Source organism: Xenopus laevis, chromosome 1L (assembly GCF_017654675.1).
Source record: "Xenopus laevis strain J_2021 chromosome 1L, Xenopus_laevis_v10.1, whole genome shotgun sequence".
NCBI classification, from domain to species: Eukaryota; Metazoa; Chordata; class Amphibia; order Anura; family Pipidae; genus Xenopus; species Xenopus laevis.
Genome location: NC_054371.1, coordinates 97,143,237 through 97,153,218, shown reverse-complemented (window position 1 = coordinate 97,153,218; position 9,982 = coordinate 97,143,237). Strand labels below are relative to the sequence as shown.

Below are 9,982 nucleotides of genomic sequence, written 5' to 3'. Positions count from 1 at the left end.
ATAAACTCCTGTGTAAACCCTTCTTACAAGTGTGGTATTTCCCTGTGTGTGCTAGTTGGTCATACGTCACATGTTTACGTGACACCCTGTTGCACTAACCCCGGTCATCATGAAATGCTTCGAGAGACTTGTGATGGCACACATCAAGAGCACCCTCCCCCGCTTACTGGACCCACTACAATTTGCATGTCGGCCAAACAGGTCAACTGAGGATGCCATATCTTCTGTACTCCACCTCTCACTAACTCATCTGGACAAGAAAGACAGTTATGTGAGAATGCTGTTTATAGACTTTAGCTCAGCATTCAATGCCATCATCCCTCAAAAGCTGAGTGGGAAACTAAGAGAGCTGGGATTGAGTACCACTTTGTGCAATTGGATCTTGGACTTTCTGTCAGAGAGGCCTCAGTCTGTTCGTATCAGTGACAAGGTTTCCAGCACCATCAGATTGAGCACAGGAGCTCCTCAAGGATGTGTTCTCAGCCCGTTGTTGTACATGTTACAGGCCCACGGTGTGGCCGTGGCAACAGTGATTCTGTTAAAGAAAATGTGTGGAGACACAGAGCCAATGTTACTGGTGTGCTGCTGCTTCTCAACTTTTATTACATTGTTAATTCTCAACATACAGTTTATTATTACCTGTCATTTACAATTCATGTGTCACATACATGCATTCTCAAAGATGCTAACATCTGAAAAATATTGTACTTGAGCCTTCTCTCATAACTTCACATTCAAGGCAAATAACATATGTGATGTCAGCCTCATCATAGCAGTATTATATTTACACATATAAGTATATATGCTTTATTCACAGTATTGGCTGCAGCAATAAATACATCAGTTAAATGTATAACCTTAACAGGGTGAGATCTAACAGACAGACAGGCTGATGCTGTTGGTTGGCCTCAGTTAAAGCGATTCTGACATCAATCTTTTTTTTTTTTTTTATCCTGCCAGTGGTTTTGCTATGCTGTAAGCATGCCTACTGTGCTGTTTTTTTTTTTTAAAACGATTAATCTTTAACCTAAACGAGCGGATCTTGATGTTTACCTTTGAAGTATCCATTTTGGATCTTCCATTCTGTGCTTCGTGTTGTCACGCCTCCTGTTAAAAAAAAAAAACTGCAACAGCCAATCCGATGCGTCCGTTGTCTTGAGGCGCTTCTGCCCTTACTGCTTCATGTGTCCGTGACGTCATCGCGCATTGCGCCGCATCACGTGACATAGGCGGCCAATAGGAAACGCCTGCACGGATTACATTGTAACAGGCGCAAAAAGTTAAACATTTTAAAATGAAGCACAATAAAGTTGCTTGATGGGGAGATTGAAGGGAGTGGGTGGGAAACAAATGGTTAATGCTACTTCAGGATAACGCTGATTCTCTGTGTGTAAGAAAGGAGGGGGGGAGTACTTTAGATAAGGACAAGCTTACTGTTGCGTCTGCTTCAGATTTGTTTACAAAGAGGGGGAGACGAGTGAGGGAGAAGGAAGACCTTTGAAGCAGGCAGGCGACAAGCCTGTTCGCTAAACAATTATTTGTAAAAGGAGGGGGCGTGGGAGAGGAGGGAGACCCGAGCGTAATTAACAAACTCAGGAGCTGCACAGAGAGACCAGCAACTGTTGTCACATGGGAGGGTCACGTGGTCGACTTACGCAGGCTGAAAGTAAGGGCAAATGAAGCTCAAAGCTCCTCCCATGGATGACGTCATCCAGCCACACTGAAAACAGGAAGCAGGGGAGAGAAACAGTCGGAGACAGTCGGATAGAAAACTGAGTATTGCATTTACTGTGCAAATGAAAACTCTAAGGAGAAAATCTTTTGCATGACCTATAGGTAGGTTTAGATGAAGTATTATTTATTTATTTTATTTTTTTTGGTGTCAGCTTCTCTTTAAAGAGCAACCTCTTTAACTGGCAACAGCCTGATTTGTAACACTTTTCAAAATAACTGTTAACCCAACATCTTCAAATCAGAGAATATACATAAGTATCAATGTATCTGAACAAGTATAAAAAAACAAGGTTGCAGCAGACATTTTGTCACTCTATAGATACTATGTTACAATTCCCATGTTAAGGCAACATATAAGCCTTTCTAAGCACTCACTGCCTTCAACATGGATCTGTTGTTTAGATGGCAATATTGTACAGCCACATTTTGAAGCAAACAGGTGGCAAACTACATACCTGTTAAAGAAAATGTGTGGAGACACAGAGCCAATGTTACTGGTGTGCTGCTGCTTCTCAACTGACAAAACAGCAGCTCTCTGTGTCTAAACTCCCTCACAGTGTGGGCTTATGGGTAACCCCTATTGGTGGGAATGTGAATGGATTAAACCACTATACAGAACTTGGCTACAGTCTGATGCACAGATACAGTATACATCCACATATATATATATATATATATATATATACATACATTCATGTAAATGTGACCTCATATTTACTGGGGTCACACACTCCCTGACAAAAATTATAGCATGACTCCTGACATGTCTAACAATCAGTACAAAAAAATATATATATATTTTTAAACATTCAATAAACCGGTACATGATATGCATTTGGCGTATGCATGTACAGTAAGTAAGGTTCTATGTGTGGAACATAGTGTGGAACATTCCACCAAGTCACATTAGGTTGAGTGTGAGTCACCATGTTCACTGTGGGATGTGAACATATTGACGGCTGGCCAAGAGTATCATATATAAACACTTGCTTTGGCCTTCTCTCTCGGTTGGAACGCCTAACCTCAATTGGCAGATTTGTGCTTTGGGGTCTTCCTTTTCGGACTGATTCACTTTCTGTCTCAGGCGAAAGTTCTGAAATAGGTGAATCTTCCAACTGGCACTGCCCTTGTTCTTTTGCAAGTGATTGTTCCTGTCCCATTGCTCCAGATGGGCCTTCCACACCAGGCAACTCCGATAATCTTTTCGGTTGCATTCTTGTAGATGATTGAGTCACTCTCCCTTTATCTCTTGATGGTGAACTGTCCTGATAACAAACTGTGCAGTGTTGATGTTTTGATGAAGGTACTCTTACCCAATAGCCTGTATCCCCTTCATCTCCAGAGTCACTTGAACTGTCACTGTAAGTCTCTTTGTTCAAGTTTCTGTTTCTTAAACATCTTTTCCTTTGATGCGGTTGTTTCTCCTTTTTACCAACTGTTGTGTGCGATAAATCTACCGGCAAATCATTCACTAATAACAGCAGGTTTCTATGTAGCGTTCTTGTCTTTGTTTTATCCCCAGATTCTAAATAAACCACATATACTGGGTTTTCATTGACCTGCTCTTTTACTATGTAAATATCTTTTTCCCAATATGACTTTAGTTTACCAGGTCCTCCTCTCTCACTGTTATTTCTGACCAGTACACGATCCCCTGGATGAAGAATGACGCCTCTCAATCTTATATGCTTCTTTCATCCTCTTTGCCCAATTTTCAGCATAGCCTCTTGCAGTTACTTTCTCTTTTTCACCCAAAAAACCAAACAGTAAGTCTACTGGCAGACGTGGATGAAATCCATATAATAGGTAGAATGGTGAATATCCAGTTGATTCATGTCGGGTACAATTATATGCATGTACTATTTGCTGCAGGTAATCTTTCCACCTTTCTTTCTCTTTATCTTTGAGAGTTCGTAACATTTGAAGCAGTGTCCTATTGAATCTCTCAGCCGGATTGCCTTGGGGATAAGGTGATGTTCTGGAATGTCTGATACCTGCCAATTGCTGAAGAGTACGGAACAACTCATTTTCAAACTCTCGCGCTTGGTCATGATGCAGCTTTGCTGGATATCCAAAGCGTGGAATGAAGTCATTGAAGATACGCTCAGCGGCAGTACGACCTGACTTGTTTTTTGTGGGATAAGCTTGAGCAAACCTTGTGAAGTGGTCCACCACTACTAGAATATATTCATATCCCCCTTTACTAGTCTCTTAATGTAGAAAATCAATACAAACGAGTTCCAATGGTGTTGAGGATGTAATACTTCCCATTGGAGCTCTAACATGAGTGACTGGTTTCTTTTGTTTGATGCAAGGGCACTTTCTGGTGATATAATTTTCAATCTCTTTTCTCATAAATGGCCAGTAGAATCTTATTCTTGCTAACCATACTACTCTCTCAGTACCAACGTGACCCATGTCATCATGAAGATATTTCAAAGCTATCTGTCTGTACTTGGTTGGAAGGACCAGTTGTCGTCTTTTACCAGTTATCCTGTACAAGAGTCCTTGATCCAGATGTAATTTTCTCCACTCATACAACAGTTTCTGTGTAGCTCTATTAGCTGCCTGTCTTACATCTCGCTGTAGAACTGCTCCTACCTCTTTGAGTCTGATGACTTCCCCAATCACTGGATCCTCACGCTGGGCTTTCATCAAGTCATCACGGCTGATTTATAGTAGTAAAGTTGAAGGCTCCTCATGAGTGTTTGCATCCATATTGAGAGCAGCAATCCAAGCAACATCTCCCTTCTGGCCTGCTTTACTACCATCCCAAGTGGCACAAATGACATCTTGTGACAATTCTTCTGTACACTGTGCCATATACCTATCAATATCCAATGGGATACGAGACAGGTGGTCGGCATCTGTGTTTGCTTTTCCTGGTCTGTATTTAACAATGAAGTGAAAGTCTGACAATTCTCCAACCCAGCGAGGGCCTACTGCATTTAACTTTGCAGTACTCATGACGTATGTTAATGGATTGTTATCAGTATATACAGTGAATTGCGGTGCATAATACAGGTAATCTCTGAACTTCTCACACACAGCCCATTTCAAAGCCAAAAACTCCAACTTTCCACTATGAAGCCTGTAGTTCTTTTCTGCAGGAGTTAATGTATGGGAACCATATCCTATCACTCGGAGCTTCCCATCTTGATGTTGATATAGGACTGCACCAAGCCCCTGTTCTGAAGCATCAGTGTGGAATGTAAATGGGAGATTGAAGTCAGGGTAGGCTAGGACTGGTGGACTGGTAAGCATGTCAATGAGCTGATCTAATGCCTCCTGTTGTGTGCTTGTCCACAGGATTGCAGTTCTCAATGGTAACTGAGGTCCTTTAGCTTTGGAATGTTGTGATTGGTTTGTTGCAGGCATTTGCTTCATTTGCAAAAGCTCAAAAATTGGTCTAGCTATTCGTGAAAAGTCTTGAACATAGCTGCGATAGTAGCTGAGAAACCCCAACAATCTTCGTACATCACCAACTGTCTGAGGAATTTTCTCCTTGAGGGATTTTACAGCCTCAACATCCTTTGTATCGATCTTTACTCCTTCTGCTAATACTATACGACCTAAATACCTCACTTGATTGCGAAACAGCTCACATTTCTGTGGCCTTAACTTCACACCATGCTTCTGAAGTACTTTTAGAACTTTACGAACCCCTTCAACGTGCTCCTCAAAAGATTTTGCATAACAGAGAACATCATCCAAATATGGGATGCAGCACTCATCTCTCAAAGAGTCAAGCATCTCTTTCATACTTCTCTGAAAAGCAGCAGGGGCATTGGAGAGGCCAAAAGGAATTCTTACCCACTCATACAGGCCCCAAGGGGTAACAAATGCAGTAAGGTGTCTGGACCCTTCAGCCATAAAACCTTGGTGGTACGCCTTTCCTTGATCTAATATGCTAAACCAGTTATTGCCTTCAAAAGTGTCTATCAAGTCCTGAATCCTAGGCAGTGGATGGCGATCAGGAATGGTTTTCTGGTTCAACAGACGATAATCTATACATAACCGAAGTGAGCCATCCTTCTTCCGAACGCATACCACAGGAGCAGCGTACGGTGACTTTGACTTAATTATCCATCCCTTTGCCAAGAGGTCTTGAATGTAGTCCTTGACTTCCCTAAACAAAGGTTTTGGTATTGATGTGTAAGCTTTTTGTACTTGTGTTTAAGATTTAGTGACATTTGCAAACTTGGTATGCAGCCTATGTCCTTATCATTTCTTGCAAAAGCTGCCGATTCCTCATACAACATGTGTTTAACAGTCTCTTGTTGTTTCTCGCTAAGATGACTTAAGTCAACTGGTGGAAGCCAACGTAATGATAACTGCTCTTGGGACAAGGAAGAAATGTTTTTGTTCATCTCCATTTCCCATTTCTGTTGATCTGGCATATCTGTCTCTACAATCTTGTGAATGTTCTGAATGCTGCCAATAACTGCTCTGGGTTGAAGAATGACATCATGCTTTGTATGATTTCCCACAGGTACTACCACATAAGGTATTTTGTTGTTCTGGACTTCCAGAAGGCCCTCTCCTATATCCAATTCTTGGAGAGCAAAACTATTCTCCTCTGGCTCAAACAAAACTACTGATTCATTCACTTCAAAGCTTAGAGGAACTCTATACCTCACCCAAGTCAGTTTCCCAGCTGGAATGACTAGTTCTCTTTGACCAGTTCTTAAGCGTGTATGTGGGTTTCCATCTTTTCTGATTTGAATCAGGTTCACTATGTTTCTGGCTTTATCACTTGGAACTGAAATAGCACTACATAGAAGACTAATAAGGGTAGGTATTACTCTTTCTGGCTGCCCTTGAATTAGTTCTTCAATGATGTTGAACCCAAGCAGGGGTCTGTCCATTGGGTGGCGACTCACTAGAAAAGGAACATTTATTGCTAAATCAGGGTTTTCATTTCCTGGCATGTTTACAGTTATCACTACCCAACCATCAAATGGTATTAGTTCTCCATTAATAGCATACACTTCCAGTTTATCTCCACCACCCATGAGCTCAGCAAGTGGTCTGACTGCCAAGTTGGGTAAGTGCTTGTCCTTCCATTGCCTATCTACAACACTGACCTGAGCACCAGTGTCTAATAAAGCAGTGACAGTGAGACCATTGAAGTTACATTTTGCCAGGGCTTTTTTTCCAATAAGTTTGATGATCTGATCCTTTCTTTTTGCTGGTGGATCTGATGGGTTTGGTGATAAGGTAGTGAACTGTCCCCGAGGTTTACTTCTTGCCAGTGGTGACCTTCTGTAGTTATTCTCATTTCCCTGCAACTTAGGGTTCTTCAAGCAACCAATAGCTCGATGATCCTCTCCCCCACACACCCAGCAATGATTACAAGTTGAGAGATGTAGTTCACTACACTTTGTGCAAGCATAGGTTTTCCCTCTTCCCCTTGTTGAAGAGCTGGTGTGACCTGAGGCACCACATTGAGTCACTTCTGGTTGCTTAGAAGGTCTCATTGAGTTGATTACTTTAGTTAGCTGATTAATCTTCTCAGTCAACTGAAGTATAACATCAACTTCAATCTTACTTTCATGACTGACCTTGTCTTTCACTTTTACTGTTTCTAGCTGGGCACCATGTGCATCTGCATGTTTTTGACGTGTATTTGCACAAAGTCTTCTTTTTCTCTCATTCTCATCACTTGTGATCTTCGTTACTTGCTTCAGTATAATCTCATCAGTAACTCGCCTGTCAGACAACAAGTGTTTCAGCTCTCGTCTAATGTCACTTTGTTTAGAGCCTATGCCCTGGTACACTGTATGCAAAAATACATCCTGTACTGTATCTGAGTTATTTTTGATGCCGGAATCTACTTGTTTGGATGTGAAAATAACCCGTCTTTTTAACCCCATGACCCGGTATAACAACTGCTGTGGACTCTCTTGCTCTTGCTGTTGAGTGCACATTAGCTCTTGGAATAACTCTGTGCTGTTCTTTTCCCCAAGATGTGATTGTAGGAAATCCTTGAGTTCAGCCACTGTCATACCATCATTGTTCATGAGCATATCTTTAAAATGGCCAGGCTTTATTATCCTAAGCACCCCCCGAATAATTTCTGTTTCACTGAAGTTCTCCTTCACACCCTCATCTATTTGCTTGCATACGTTGTTGTAAGTCATATCAAATGTGTCATCACTAATCAGACCTCCATATATTTTGAATTCTCTGCGATGAAGGTAAAGGTCCCTTATGGCAACGTCTCTCTCAGATTTCTGATGTTTTCCGAAGTCTGCTTGGCTGCTATTAGATTTGTCTGAGCTTAAGATTTGAGTAGGGCACTGTGTTGACTGAGCCGAAATTGCGTGCATGCATTGGAGCAGTGTTTTTTCCAAATCTCCATAGACTGAAGGTGATCCCTGAGTACTGCCTAAACTAGACTGGGATCCTGGGGCACCAACCAATAATTTGCCATTTGCACTGCTTGCTAATGGTTCATTCGTGCTACTGGAGGGCAGGTCGGAAGGTATTTTACTAGAAATTACTGTATCTGCTACCTCCAAAGCCTTTTGTGTTCTGGCTGTAATTGTACTCCGTTGGCACTCACATTACTATATACGCTAGCATTGCTTTCAGTAATCATAACATCAATAGCATTTTTCAGCATTAACAGTTCCACCATTCCCTTATCCTCTGATTCTAACAAATGTCTACTGTACATAAAGGAATGGATGTACTCAAAACACTCCTCCTCATTCCCCACCTCAAGATGTGATGGGTCTGTATCTGGTACTGGACCAACATTCTGGGCAATCTTTAGAAGTTTCTCTGCTGGCAAGGTGAGCATGCGCTTGCTGATGCTCCACGTCAGGCTCCTCCTCTCACTGTCTGCTGCCATGCTGAATACTTCTCTGGCGCTGTTACACAGATTGTCCTTTCTGAATACTCAGCTTTCAGTCTCTGGTCTGTTGTCCCTCTGTTCTGTTGATCAGCACTTCACCAATAGGTAGCGCCGATCCCGGACGAGCCCCCAAGAAACTGTTACAGGCCCACGGTGTGGCCGTGGCAACAGTGATTCTGTTAAAGAAAATGTTTGGAGACACAGAGCCAATGTTACTGGTGTGCTGCTGCTTCTCAACTTTTATTACATTGTTAATTCTCAAACATGCTAACATCTGAACATGCATTCTCAAAGATGCTAACATCTGAACAATATTGTACTTGAGCCTTCTCTCATAACTTCACATTCAAGGCAAATAACATATGTGATGTCAGCCTCATCATAGCAGTATTATATTTACACATATAAGTATATATGCTTTATTCACAGTATTGGCTGCAGCAATAAATACATCAGTTGAATGTATAACCTAAACAGGGTGAGATCTAACAGACAGACAGGCTGATGCTGTTGGTTGGCCTCAGTTAAAGAGCAACCTCTTTAACTGGCAACAGCCTGATTTGTAACACTTTTCAAAATAACTGTTAACCCAACATCTTCAAATCAGAGAATATACATAAGTATCAATGTATCTGAACAAGTATAAAAAAACAAGGTTGCAGCAGACATTTTGTCACTCTATAGATACTATGTTACAATTCCCATGTTAAGGCAACATATAAGCCTTTCTAAGCACTCACTGCCTTCAACATGGATCTGTTGTTTAGATGACAATATTGTACAGCCACATTTTGAAGCAAACAGGTGGCAAACTACATATCTGTTAAAGAAAATGTGTGGAGACACAGAGCCAATGTTACTGGTGTGCTGCTGCTTCTCAACTGACAAAACAGCAGCTCTCTGTGTCTAAACTCCCTCACAGTGTGGGCTTATGGGTAACCTCTATTGGTGGGAATGTGAATGGATTAAACCACTATACAGAACTTGGCTACAGTCTGATGCACAGATACAGTATACATCCACATATATATATATACATACATTCATGTAAATGTGACCTCATATTTACTGGGGTCACATACACATTGCTGACACATGACTGACTGCATAGCTAGACACAGCTCGAACAACATCATCAAGTTCGCAGATGACACAACTGTGGTGGGGCTCATCAACCACAACGACGAGCCGGCGTACAGAGATGAGGTTCAGCAGCTGGCGGTCTGGTGCAGTGAGAACAACCTGTCACTGAATGTGGATAAAACGAAAGAGATGATCGTCGACTTCAGGAGAACTCTCCCTGCTCACACACCACTCAACATTAACGGCTCCACAGTAGAGACAGTAAAGAATACCAAATTCCTAGGAGTCCACATCTCTGATGAC

General features: G+C 41.8%; 1 protein-coding gene across 1 annotated transcript in view; it reads left to right on the top strand.

Moving 5' to 3' along the window:
• The first annotated feature begins 1,390 nt into the window (after positions 1–1,390).
• Positions 1,391–9,982, top strand: part of LOC108711800 (lysine-specific demethylase 4B) — a 451,885-nt gene continuing 443,293 nt past the window's right edge. The window contains exon 1 of the mRNA XM_041591519.1: positions 1,391–1,836. The gene's annotated coding sequence lies outside the window, so the exon portion shown is untranslated. The remainder of the gene's footprint in view (positions 1,837–9,982) is intronic.